This window comes from Cinclus cinclus, chromosome 4 (assembly GCF_963662255.1).
Source record: "Cinclus cinclus chromosome 4, bCinCin1.1, whole genome shotgun sequence".
Taxonomy (NCBI): domain Eukaryota; kingdom Metazoa; phylum Chordata; class Aves; order Passeriformes; family Cinclidae; genus Cinclus; species Cinclus cinclus.
The window spans coordinates 18,330,690-18,343,997 of NC_085049.1; the positions used below are offsets into that span (position 1 = coordinate 18,330,690).

A 13,308-nucleotide genomic window follows, 5' to 3' on the forward strand; every position below is an offset into this window, starting at 1 on the left:
AATACAAATAAACACACGCATAAATACTCACATGGAGAGATGGGACACAAGACTGTTCCGTTCCTGCAATTCCCTTCTATCATCTGGACATCTCTTTTTTATATCTCTAACTTACAGTCACCTCGTGCTTGCCCTGCTGCTGCAGGTGATGAGGGTCTCTCCTTGGTTTTAGATGCAGGCACCTGTGGTCATACCCTGGGATGTCTGGGGATGAATATTTGTAGGATCTTCTGATACCCTGTGTAGATTATGCCCCTGCTACATCCCTGCATCTAAACATTTGTGCAGAGTGCATATGGATATGGCTTGGCAGTATTAGGTTTACAGTTGGGCTCGATGATTTATAAAGTGTTTCTCCAATCTAAGTGACTCTATGTGTGAATATGGATTTGCATTCATAAATACCTTGGGGTTTGTTACTTGTATGCCTCTAGATTAATGCGCAGTGGTTTCAACATTCAGTTTTCTGGTTCTTAAAATGCATGTTTTATCCTCTTAAATTAGCTCTTGACCTTAATTCTTAAATTAAGCTCTTAATTTTCCCAGCAAACCCCAGATACAAACCAGTCCATGTAACTTTCTGTTCTACTACATTCCTTCTGTTCCCAGACTCAAACAAACAAAAAATACCCCTCCCACTAACACTGAACTAAACTCATACAAGTGTTCCTCTTGATCCAGACTTCTAAAATGATTGGAAATGTTCCTGCTGGGGTTTAAATGAGCACAAACTTCCTCAAGTCAATGAACTTTTTCTGATCTACAAGGAGTTGCATCTTTGACTTCACCTTCTTGACAAGATGGATCTGAATCTGACTGGCAGTTCTTCATGGAAGTGAAATTCTACACAAATTTCAGAAGGAAAAGATGTAATTCCTAAAGGGAATATATACTGCCTCAGCATCACAGTTATTATTTAGGATTCCTATTTCACCAGCACCTTGGTTAAAACCCCTCATGCTAGGACGTGTCCAGACCCGAGGAAGTAAAAATTGCCGCCCCAAAGAGCTCAAAGATCCAAGTCAAAAGAACTAGGGGAAGAAATGCACACCACTGGAATGAAATTACAAAAGGAGATGCATAGTCTTCATATCCAGTGCTAAGTGTAGTGACATTACAAAAAGTCAAGGCAGTGTGCACCTCATGACCCTCCAATTGCAATACAGTGCTAATTCCCCATTACTGAACGTGCAAGGGCATAAGAAATAACATTAATTAGGAGTTTGCGCAGTGACATTTTTAAACATTCACTGACTTTTAGGGAAATCCCACAATGAATATTAAACAAGCCCCTGCCTTTCCTAGGGTTGGTGGGTGAGACCTGACTTTCTCAGTTATGCGCGGTGACCTTTCAAAATCATTTTTGTTGCTGCACTATTCCCCTGTTCCCCTGGTTCTGCAGCCTTATACACTCTGGGACTTCAAGAGAATTAAGCCTCTTTCGTTGTTAATAAATGGAGCCCTGCATTCTCTCACCTGGAAAAGGACTTTTGACAAACGTTACTGTGCACAGAAGAGTGCTCACAAATTAAAAGAGCATTTGAGTGCAAAGCAGAGGCACCAGTGTAAAGAATTGCTGGTTTCAATTGTTACATTTAGTGTTTCAGCACCTTGATGCCTTACACAACACCCAGATTAAGTCCAAATCTGCAAGGCTGTACTGGAAGATAAAACACAAAGGCTTCCTATCACCAAAGTCCCACTTGAGCCTTCAAAATAGATTTCAGGTACAACTGGAGTTCTGCACTCAACTCCTGTGTGGGTGACCCTCTATAATACAGTCATTTAATTTCAGGGCTTGTTTGAGCTTTTTCTTATGTATCTTGAAGGAAATCATAGGATCAACCACTTGGGATCAGAAAGCAAGAAACAGATTGTAGTTTTGTTTTTCCTCTCCATCTTTTGTTTCTCCTCTCATTAGCAAGCAAGCCAAGCAGGCTTCCAGCCACCTAATACTCTCTGAGAGCTCTCTCTAAGAACCAGACAAAGCTGGAGGTAAAAAATTATTCATACACAGACGTGTTTGTCATTGTCTGGAAAGCATAATGTTCAAATCCACTAGAGACAAAACAGCCTGAGCTGACACTGTGATGACCCACTTCTAATAATAAATGAAAGCTTCAGGACTGTGTGTTTGGGGTAAACATGTGAGGCTGCTAGAGCACAGCTAGGAGATATCCTACAGGAAGGATGCTCTGGGATATTTTCACCCTTCAGGTCCTGACCTTCTCCAGAAAGAGAAGATAATGCAGCAATACCATGGCTTTCATTTGCTACCAACATACAACAAGAGCACTGAAGGACAGAGAAACATTAAGGCTGGAAAGTGCCACCAAGACCATCATGTCCAACTTTCAATGTTTTGGGGTTTTTTTTATGCCAGGGGTCCAGAGTACTTGCAGCCAATTGTTAGGTTATCCAAAGCTGCATTTTCATTACTGTACTGACAAGGACAATATACAAAGATTGTGATCCAATGCACAGATATCGATGATCAGCCAGCTCTTCCTCCACATCTGTACTGTCACAGAGCAACTCCCCTGAGCAGCTACAAGAGCTCATTTCAGCTGAGCTCAGGTATTTCTGCACTGCACTGAGGGCAGCAGCAGCGGCAGCAGCAGCAGCAGCACTGGCATCCCCAAAAGCAGCCCGAGCGAGGTGACATCCTCTGTAGTCACACCTGCCCAAGGCAGTGTCCCTGCCGTGTGCTGCCCCAAACCCTCATGTCCTGACAGGAGCTCTTCCTGGGCCTCCCTCGCAGCCCTCTGCTCTTCCCATAGATTAGGCAGGGCACTGAAGGTCACCTACAGCAATAATCTTTCCTTATTTTCTTTCCCTTTTTTCTCCCCCTGGTCTCCTAACAGAACTGTGGAGTTTTCAGTGTTTCTATCCACACTGCAAAACCCCTTGGTCACAGTGGAAGAGAGTGTCACATCAAGCTATGTTTCAAAGGGGTTGATGGAGTGGCCTTCAGCCATTAGTAGGAAAATAGTAATGAACAGTGAGCACCACAGCCATTAAATGCCTGGAAATCTCCTATTTATTTTTACCTTTGCTGAAAGTGCATTTCTACTCCAGCCAGCAATGCTGCAGACATTTGGGTGCCTAGGTAGGTTATAATCAGTTGACTGTAGAGAGTGACAGAGAGGATCATTGCTTACTTTAACTTCAAGTACCTTCCTAAAGCTGGAATTGCTCAGGACATTGGCCCAAGTATCTCCTCCTGAGCCTAGCTGAGAACTCTGGAGCATCTGCCTCTGAGGGCCAGCTCTCCTGGATGCCAGAGCTGGCCTGAGGACACTTGGTTTTCAGAGGGAAGGTGACACACTTGACACCATCTTAGTTTGTTCCTTTCCATGCTGCTGAAAATTGAGTCTGTTTTGTTTCTTTCTGTGTGTCCCAGTGCTCAGGTCATTGATGGAAAAAGAATCCTGGACACTCAGTGTCTTTCATGGAACTGAGTTTACTGTGGCAAGTCATCATTTGGAGAATTTTATGGCCATAATAGAAAGGATCACAGAATTACAGAACCAATTATGTAGTAAAAGACCTCTGAGATCATCAAGTCCAACCTATGACCAGTCAGCACCTTGTCAGCACAGAATCACAGAATCAATTAATGCAGAATCACAGAATCGATTCAAATGTGTGGCAATGATGTGACAATGGTTCCCTTAACCAGACCCTGATATGTTTCCACCACCCAGCCCTGATGGTAAATGCACTCACATCAGACATTTTCATAGCACCGAGAAAACGCTTTGACTTTTCACCTTAACCACTAAGAGAAAGCAAGCCAGCAAACCCACTCCCCACCCAAAACACTCACCACACAGAGGTCAGGTCTGAAATGTTACCGTCAGCAGCCTCTGCTCACCCTGACTTACATTAACTCTGCAGCAGAGAGGGATGATTTCTGGGAAACTTAAAGGAGCCTGCAGACCACAGTACCCAGCTGAATAACTCATTATTAGCAAAATTTAACTTGGAAACAACACTGTCTGGAAGTGCCTTTGTTTCTTGTGAACAGGGCATTTCAAAAGAATTAATAAGTGAGCTCATGTGAGAAACACAGAGAGAATTCAGAGAAATAAAACAAGCACCTTCACAGATCATCTTTGGCTCTCAGCTGCCCATGGCGGGTTACAGAGGAGAGATAAAACTCACAGAAAGGGATGGGGTTTGGGTGGCTGGTCCTAGCCGAGGGGTGGCACTGACAAAGCAGGCCAGTGCTCCAGAGGGGGCAGATCAAAGCTCATTTTGCAGCCCCAAGAAGGTGCCAGCATGGTCTCAGCACACAGAGGGGTAGCAGGATGGGAGTGGAGCAAGCGGCTGCTCAGCACCCTGTTCTGGGCTGGGGGAGGCAGAATGGGCTGAGTCAGGGTTAGCACCTTCCAAACTCTGTCTCAGTTTCACAGACCCATTTCCTAAACTACTGATGACTTGTCTCAAAGCCTTCCTTGGAAAAAGCACTGCTGAGAGTGTGAAAGCCTCTAATGGGCACCTGGTATCATTTTGGTGAAGGGGTCAGTTTGGTGATTACTTCTTCATCAGTGCTTTGTGCACATCTACCAGCTCCTTCTACATCTCCTGAAGCTTTCCCCTTGCTAAATCACCTCTTCCTTTGCTTAAATCTTCACCATCTGCAGCAGTTTCCCTCCTTCTTTATGCAGAGGGTGGTGAGGCCCTGGCACAGGTCCCCCAGAGAAGCTGTGGCTGCCCCATCCCTGGCAGTGTCCAAGGCCAGGTTGGACAGGGCTTGGAGCAACCTGGGATAGTTGAAGGTGTCCCTGTCCATGGCAGAGGGGTTGGAAAGATCTTTTTCCAACCTAAACCATTCTGGGGTTCTGTCATTAACTTATGCCATATCTCAGGAAAGACTCTCCAGTGGGACAAGTTTCCACCTTTCTCCCATCAGGCCTGACCTGCCAGTTCTCACCACATACCTTGCAGATGTGTCCAAGTGCAAAACACACCTGGAAATAAAATGTCCCCAGGTTAACAAGGTGGAGATGTGTGCCTGATTACCCAAGAGCCAGACACTGCCCTTGCATGTCCTGAGGTTTTGATACCTTGTCTATAAAAGAGGGAAAGCTGATCCTTTTCAAAATTAGTAAGGATAAATGCATTAAAAACTAGGAGATATTAATATAGTGGGTGTGAAAACCTTTGGTCCTCTCTTAAACATCTTGTTCTCTCTGTCTTTCCCCATCCAGATTATTTGCTGTTAGAAGTCGGTCCCTTTTAGGATCCAGCACAAGGGGATTCTGTATTGGACACAATTGCTTCTCAATTTTGAGTGATAAATTGCTTTGATTTACTGCAGTGTATAGCCCAGAATCAAAGTTATCAGGCAGAACCTCCCACCTCCTCACCATTACATGAGATGGGCAGGCATCTAAGATCCAAATTTGGTGTCTTATTGCTCTTTCTGGAAAACTATTTCAACTGTATGTCTGCTGAAATTGTACATATTAAACAATTTTTTTTTTTATTCCTGGGAGGAGTTTTCAAACCTGCTGTGAGTGCACACTCACTACATCAAATGCAAGAGCCCTTACCAGCATTTAGTTTGAAGGAGGTGACTCCAAGAACCTCTGTCCCACCTCTGCAAGCATCAGCAGCATCTTCCAGCCATTATGTTCATTTCAGATTCCAGTTGTGCTGCAGATTCAATTTTGCTACAGACCTCCATCAGGGGAGGACACCATGGTGGGAGTTGTTGGCAGAAAAGAACACAATTCAGACATCCAAATCTAAAACTGAAAATTTAAAAAAAAGTCAGCCTCACAGTCATCTTGCCTTTAGAGTACCCTCTAGAGGGCTAAAAAGGATAACAAAGATAAATGTAAGCATACTGGAAATCTTGCTGATCTTTTAACCTCTGTGACCTTCCTGGGCAATGCCTTCTACTGATTCCAAATTAAACTAAAAGGTCTTTTAATTAGCAAGACACGGGATGTATAAATACACAGCAAAAAGACCCCAGTCATTCAGATGGACTCTCCATCCTTGGAGACATTCAGAGGCTGCCTGGACACGGTCCTAGGTAGTCAGGTCTCCATGACTCTGCTTGAGCACAGAGGTTGAACAAGGTGACTTCCAGAGGTCCCTTCCAAGCTCAGCCATTCTGTGACTCTGTGATTTCTAAGCTGGTTTGGTCTGTTGATTTTGCTTCAGATTTTCCTGTGTTATTAGTGAATGTCATGTCATCAGAAGAGTATAAATGTCCTGCAGCCCTCAGACCAGCCACTTTGTCTCCAGGTGTGGTCAAGAGTGATGTGCAGTCCAAGCTTGGAGTGGCTTTCCATGATCCCCATTTCAGGGAGAATTATTAGGGCTGGTGTCTCTGCAGAAGTCAGAGGGAGGACATTGTTTTCAGACAAGCAATGGAAGACTGTTCTCCAGGACAGGAGAGGAGCTTTCAATCACAAGTGACTTTGCATTTCTCCAGGAGTTTCAAAGAAGCTCACCTCTCATACAGCATCACCTGGAGTGTTATGCTCACACACCATGGACCTTTGGGAAATGTGGACGTTTTCACCTACTCCCAACACTCCACCTCTTCCCCCCCATCACTCTGCTCACTCAGCCCTTCATGTGGCCATTTCCTGTGAAAATGGTGCCTCTTACAGGCAAAGGGCAACCCCTTTTTCCTTTGTTTTTGTTTTTAGGTTTGTTTTTGGTGGTTTTTTGTGTTTTTTTTTTCTTTTTCAGTTTTGCTTTGCTTGTGTTTCTTACATCCAGGCTGTTTTGCTGCTCTGGCTGAGAGCACAGTAAGGTGATGGGTTGAGTCAGCAAAGTGAAGAAGCCATAGCCTGGAGTGGGAAGGAAGGAGGCAGGCAGGAGAGAGGCAGAGTGTGGAAACCAGCAGGTGAAGGCAGGCAGAGGATTTGCCCCCCTTAACCTGTGCCCTGAGATGCATTTTATACACCTGCTTAAATGGATTATTTTGAGTTCTGCTGACAAACCACAGTACTGAGCACAGAATGACAGATAAAAAGCTTTGAAACTTTATAAAATCACAGATGAGCAAAGTTTGTGGGCGGGGAACACATTTAGCAGCATATGCTCAGTTGATCCTTGGCATGAGGCTAACAACCTGAAGAATTTTTTAACACCACCAGTTGATTTATTTCTCTTTATAGCTTGAAAGGGACAACACATATCTCCAGTCAAAGAGTTCCAATGAAGTAAAGTCAGGCTGGACCCTGTAGGAAGATTTACTCAATATTTTCTGGTGAAGTCTAGGAGATGGGCATCATCACACAGCGTTTTGCAAGGGGTTTGATTTGCTCACTGCATTTCCTGTCCTCTTCTGAGCAGGCCTGGGAACCCCCAAGCTGGAATTGTGTAACCTCCAGCTGGGCAGACATCTCATGGGAAGAGGGGGTTTGGGAAGTGCTGGACCCACTGGATGGTAAAAGGGATGAAGTGACCTCTCTGCTCCTTTCCAAGCCCTTTTTTTTAGTCACTGCTAGAAGAGACTGAAATATAAAATAAACCTCATGGTAACATGCAGTGCACACTTGTGAAAGAAAATAAAAACCTTTGAAGGTGAAAAGAAAAAAGCAAAAGTACAAAAAGCTATGAAAATCACTTGACCTGCTTTATTTAATTTTTTATTTTCCAAACACATGAATTCATTCATTTCAATGAATTCAAAGCACAGACCAAGAGGAATATTATATGTGCTTTCACAGCAGTTATTAAATATGTTCCTTTGTTATTTCCCCCACCTCCTCCTCTAAATTAACAATAAATTACAAACAACTACTCTTAGAAAAAACAAATATTTTGAGAATGGAACTCTTCAGAAAGGCCCACTTCCCAGGTGAAACGCTCAATCAGTTTTGGATTCTTTTATTTTTTTCTTACTGAAAATGTGGGTGGTTTTCAAATACAGGAAAGAAAACACGATGGCTTGTGGTGATATTTTCCATGAGAAAGATGCAGCTTTAAGGGCTTTTGGTTTCCAGATACCTCCACCCACAGGAGTGGCCTCATCTGTTGTAGAAGGCGACGCCTGATTTGTTGCATGAGTAAAATTAAATGACAATAACAATGCACAGTAGTCGTTGTGTGTTTTAGTGGAAGCTCTGTGTCAGCTAGGTAATTATCCTGAGTCTGGGTAATTAATATGGCATCTGCCTCCCAGACCACAGCTTTTAAATGTGATAAAAAACTGCTGTGGGGGAAAAAAAAATGTGGAAAATCTGTTCTCTGAATCCCTGATTGACAGGATGGAGTTGAAGATGTCCCTGCTCATTGCAGGGATGTGGATTCGATGGCCTTTAAAGTTCCTTTCCAAGCCAAACCATCCCGTAACAAGAAATGGGCTTTAATCCCAGCAAAGAAGGTTTAGGTGTACAGGAAGGGCAGTGAAGGACAACTTTGGGACAGGCTGTGGCAGGCAGGTGTGGAACTGTCACCGGAGGTCTGGAGTGACAAACAGGACAAATGCCCCTCCAGAAAGCACTCCTGTTGATTTATTCTCCCTTACAGCAAGCTGTGGAATCCTTGGCTTGTCTTGCCAACAGTTTTCCCTGATCTGAGATCTTGTTGCTGCCCAGTCGAGTGTTTTGCTGGGGGAGGATGCAGGCTCCAACCTTCTTCTGCTAGGTTGGAGGTAAGTGGCCGGGTGCACTGTTTTGTGTGTGATGCATGGACACTAATCCTGAGTCTAAATATTTGCACATCTGCCAAGTTCCTAGAGGCAAAGTGATCATCCTGCTGTGTCATGCTCTGTCCCCTAGAATCCTAGGATGGTTTGGGTTGGAAAGGACCTTAAAGATCATCACATTTCAACCCCCTGCCATGGTCAGGGGAACCTTCCACTCGACTATGTTACTCAGAGCCCCATCCAACCTGGTCTTCAACACTTCCAGGGACGGGATTTGACCTGTGTGAGTGAAGCAATGGGGTCAGGGAATGGGGGACAGACCATGGGACTGCATCCCAGCTGGGGATGTGCCAGCACACTGCCCAAAGCTTGCACCCAGCCTAAGTGCAGCTGGCTATGGTCCTCTGAACATCAGGTTCCTGTGCAAATTTCAGCAACAGCATCAGCAACCAGTAAGAGCTGAATACTTAAGATTGGTGTGGGAATACAGAGAGTTTTAATTACCTACCGCTTGCCCTCAGCTGTGGTGAAAGAACCTATTCTGTATACTTTTGGTACCAACAGCCCTATGTAATGGACTCTGAGCAGATAGGAAAGATGGATGTGTAAACTAACGGGGTGTGAGTAATTATGCAAATTATGTGAGTAAAATGCAAAATCATCTGCCTCATGAAATGTCTTTTTCTATCCTGCCAGTGACAGGAATAGGTATTACAGTCAGCTCTAATTGTCCCAAAAAATAGGAAATAACCACTCTTTGAAAGCGTTTCATTTCCCTCAAATTCCAAAATCCCAGCAGCCTTTCCCTTGCCTTTCCTTCCTTTTCTTTATTTTAATGCATAATTTACATTTTAGAGATCAGCATCAAGGACAAAATAATCACCATAATATTCAAAGGGCCATCCTAGCCAGCTCAAAGTGAACACTTACAGGCCCTAAAATTCCTGAACACCTCATTTGGGTGATCTCAAACAAGACATCTTTCACAGAACTGGCAGGTGCCCTGCTCTGTACTTTGACCTTTTAGAGAAACACTATTTGAAATTCTTCACTGGAGCATTTGGAGCCACAGAAGGTGGCTAAGTATGGCTTCTGTGGGTACACCAGAGGGGTGAAGGACATCCTTAGGTCTCCTTGCTACAGCTGTGATCATATTTGTCAGCAAAGCCCATGAGTCTTACAGAGCTGGTTTGGCTCTGGAGGATTGGGGGATTTTCCACTGTCTTCTCCAGAATCTTTTGCCACCACATTTCTGGGGTTTCCTCTCTTTTTTGTGATTCCTCTCCCATGTTCCTGGGCCAGTTTCCTGCTGCAGACCCACCCAGCCATGACTACCAGCATCACACCTTTTCTGACAGCACAGGAGGTAACCACGATTCCTGTGGAGCTGAGAAGGTCTCCTAGGGAATACCCTGAGTAAAACTCACTTTTGACACCCTCAGCCCCTGAAAGGGGTGCACCAAACAGGTACCACCCATCCTTCTTCCACACAACAACCTGGTCTGAGGTTTCTAACCTGTGTCCAAGAACATAACACAGTGGGACAGATGAATGAGGAAAGGACTTCTCTGCAGACATTCCCTCTGCACCCCTTCCCCAGGCACGACAACGATGCTTTGCAGCCTGGAAAAGCAAACCAGGTTGTCCTATTTCATTATTCTGGGAGAGAGTTCCACTGCCAGGCACTGTTTCCCCGTCGGCAGCGGGACCCCGTGCGCCAGCCCCAAGGCAGGGTCCTGTGCAGGACGGACACGATGCTCAGCTCCCAGCACAGCCGATCCCCGGCAGCGGGGATGTGTGGGGGCAAAACCAGAGGACACCCGGGGGCGGGGAGCGGGGTGGTGCCGAGGGCGAGGAGGAAGAGGCAGCCAGGGCAGCCCCGGCGGTGGCTGCGGAGTGCGCTGCTTCCCTGCGGGGGCGGCGGGAGCGCCGGGCCGGGCCGGGCCGGGCTGTGCCGTGCCGGGCGGAGCTCAGCAGAGCCGAGCCGGGCTGGGCTGTGCCGGGTTTAGTCCACGCAGGCAGAGCCGAGCCGCACTGTGCCGGGCAAGACTGCTCAAGCCGAGCTGAACCGAGCCGAACCGGACTGCTCCGAACCGAGCCGCGCTGCGCGGGCACCAGGTACCACCGGCGGAGCGGAGCGGGATGCGCGGGGGATGCGCGGGCAGGGCCGGCCGGGCAGGGTATCCCGCTGCAGGGAGATGTGCCGGGAGCGAGTTGGACCTCCGGAGGGAGAACCTGTGCAGCAGCACCGGGCAAGTTGAGGGCACTGCTTGGTGCTGTCGGTGTTTCACTGTCCCGGGACGCTCCGCTGCAGCCATCGGCGCTGCTCTAACGGGATTTTAAAGGTGACAACTTGACACCTGTCCAGAGAGTCGTGTTTTATTATTTTATCTTTTCCCCTTAAATAAGAGTATAAATAGCTTTCAGCTTCTACACCCGTGTTTGTGGTTTCGCCATCACATTTTCCTGCCTTTTAAAAAGAGCGTTGTTTTCTCCCGTGTATCTTCATATAACAGAGAAAAGGGGAAAGTGAGAAACACAATGAAAACCGACTACAAACAGTTTTAGTCAACAGGGTGAGCAAACTGGTGAAAACATGGAAGGAAAACCCTTTCTCCTGCTGGGCTCAGTGATGATTTGTAGGTGTTTCATGGTTCCAGCAGTATGTGATAAGACAGCCAGACGGAAGAGTAGCTCCAGACGCGCTGTTGCATTTCAGCGGCTGGGTACATCACTTTGGGGTCGAGTTTGTAATGTTCTGGAAAAAAGAGCTGCTAAGTCTGAGAGCAGATTTGGGCAATTAAAGAGGCATGAACGGCCTCCATCCCTCCTCCAGTCCGCAGTGTTTGAGCTGCATTTCCTTTCGGAGGAGGGGACTGGAAGCCCCAGCCTGGCTGAGCTCCCTGCGTGCCCATTGAAAGCGAATGGAGTTAAACTCTTGGCTGTAATCGGATCCTTTGTAATTGCAACTACAAGGCAAGTAACCAACTTCTCGGCTGTACTTCAGTCTTCAGGAGTGTGATACCTTTCAGCGGGGGAAAGATTTTTCTTTTTCTTTTGTTTTTTCTTCTTTTTTTTTTTTTTTTAAATTTGCACCGATGAAAGAACAGCAGCACAAAACCAACTTCAGCAGCTGAAAGCCACTCAATTGAGTCATGCTAACAGCAGATTATTTAGTAGGGTTACTAGGGCAGGAAGAAAGAAAGTTTCACTGAACTTGTTATTAAAAAAAAATGGGGGAGGGGGGGGGAATCAGCAGAACTATTTGCAGTGAAAAGGGCAATGTTCAAACTTTTGTATTCTTGAACAGCCAGGTACTTGAGGCCCTGCACACCTGGTTTCTTAGTGTTTCTCTTTTAATCCTTCTTTTTACTTGTCCAAAGGACTTCACATCCCTGTTGAGGTCACCAGGCATTGTGAGTTTCTGGGGAATGAGCTTTAGGAGGGGATTTGATGGACCTGCTCCAAGGAGGTTCTTGTCCCACCTGGTTGTGGTGGATCAGGACTGCATTCAGCTGGAAGTATCAGATGGCCTCCTAAGATGCTGCTTTCCTGGAGTTCACCATGGAGCTGCCCTTGCCAAATCTCCTGACATCAGAGCTGAATCTGAATCCCAGTGTTGTTGCCTCTATCTCTTTTTTGCTGTCTTGGCTGGACATGAAACTTTGGTGTCTGCCAGCCTTTACTTGCCAAGGCTCCCTGAGCCCTGCTGGACCCCTCAGTTTCCTCACATGACTCTTGAGCCAAGCCCAGTGTGGACATGAGGTGAACTGGGCAAGTGATGCTCAGCCTGTGCAGAGGTTTTGGCCTGGAAGGACTCCCTGCCTTAAGATGATGCCACAGTTACACTGGTACAGGCAATGCAGAGTTTAGTTAGACTTTCCCCTCACTTTTACATGTATTTTATTATTTGATTTTTAAGGCCCTATTTAAGATTCAGATCTCCCTCCTGAACCTCTACACTACAGCTCAGCAGCCCACTGAGCCCAGGCTGGTTTTGTTCTCATGCTGCTACACTGGGGAAACCTTTTCATTTTTTTTCCACCCCGAGGAGAGCTGTGAGGATTGTTACGCTGCCAGGGTGGGGCTAACTAAGCTTTTTTTTCTTTTTTCTTTTTTTTTTTTTTTCCCCCTGCCTCAAGCATGTTTTCTTTCAAAGAAAGTCACTTGGTTGATTCTCGGAGCTTCTCACAGAAGCAGCATGTGGCTCAGTATCCCATCAGAGGTGGAGAGCTCAAAGGAAAGAGGGAGAGACAAGGAAGAAGGGAACAAGAGAATCAGCTTAGCTTTCTCAGCATGCCAAGTTTTTATTTTTCTTCCTTGGGATATTTTCCAGGCTGTTTATCCTTCCACTTTGTTCTGAAGGAAGTGACATGGTGAATACAACTTCTAATGGCAACTTTTTTGGTTTATTCTCTTGTTATCTGAGTTTAATTGCAAAGAACTCTGCAGCAGCCTGGGAGGGGGTGAAATATGAAGCACCTGCCAGGGCTTTGCCAGGAGGGCTGTTCTTCTCTTGGCTTTGTTAATGCCTATGTTGGTGGATCCAAGTTAAAACACTTGGCTGCATGTTCTGCTGTTGCTTCCCATTTTGCTGAAGCCAGGATTTGTGAAAACAGAGTGCTGTTCTTCGCCTAAGCTTCAAGAAAGTGATTCTTAAAATAGCAAAGGAAGAGCAAGTCAAT

At 45.9% G+C, this 13,308-nt stretch overlaps 1 protein-coding gene across 2 annotated transcripts in view; it reads left to right on the forward strand.

Moving 5' to 3' along the window:
- Nucleotides 1-10,615: 10,615 nt before the first annotated feature.
- Nucleotides 10,616-13,308, forward strand: part of PRKCQ (protein kinase C theta) — a 54,082-nt gene continuing 51,389 nt past the window's right edge. The window contains exon 1 of one of the 2 annotated variants that reach the window (XM_062491723.1): nucleotides 10,616-10,741. The gene's annotated coding sequence lies outside the window, so the exon portion shown is untranslated. The remainder of the gene's footprint in view (nucleotides 10,742-13,308) is intronic. The other variant, XM_062491722.1, reaches the window with a different exon arrangement.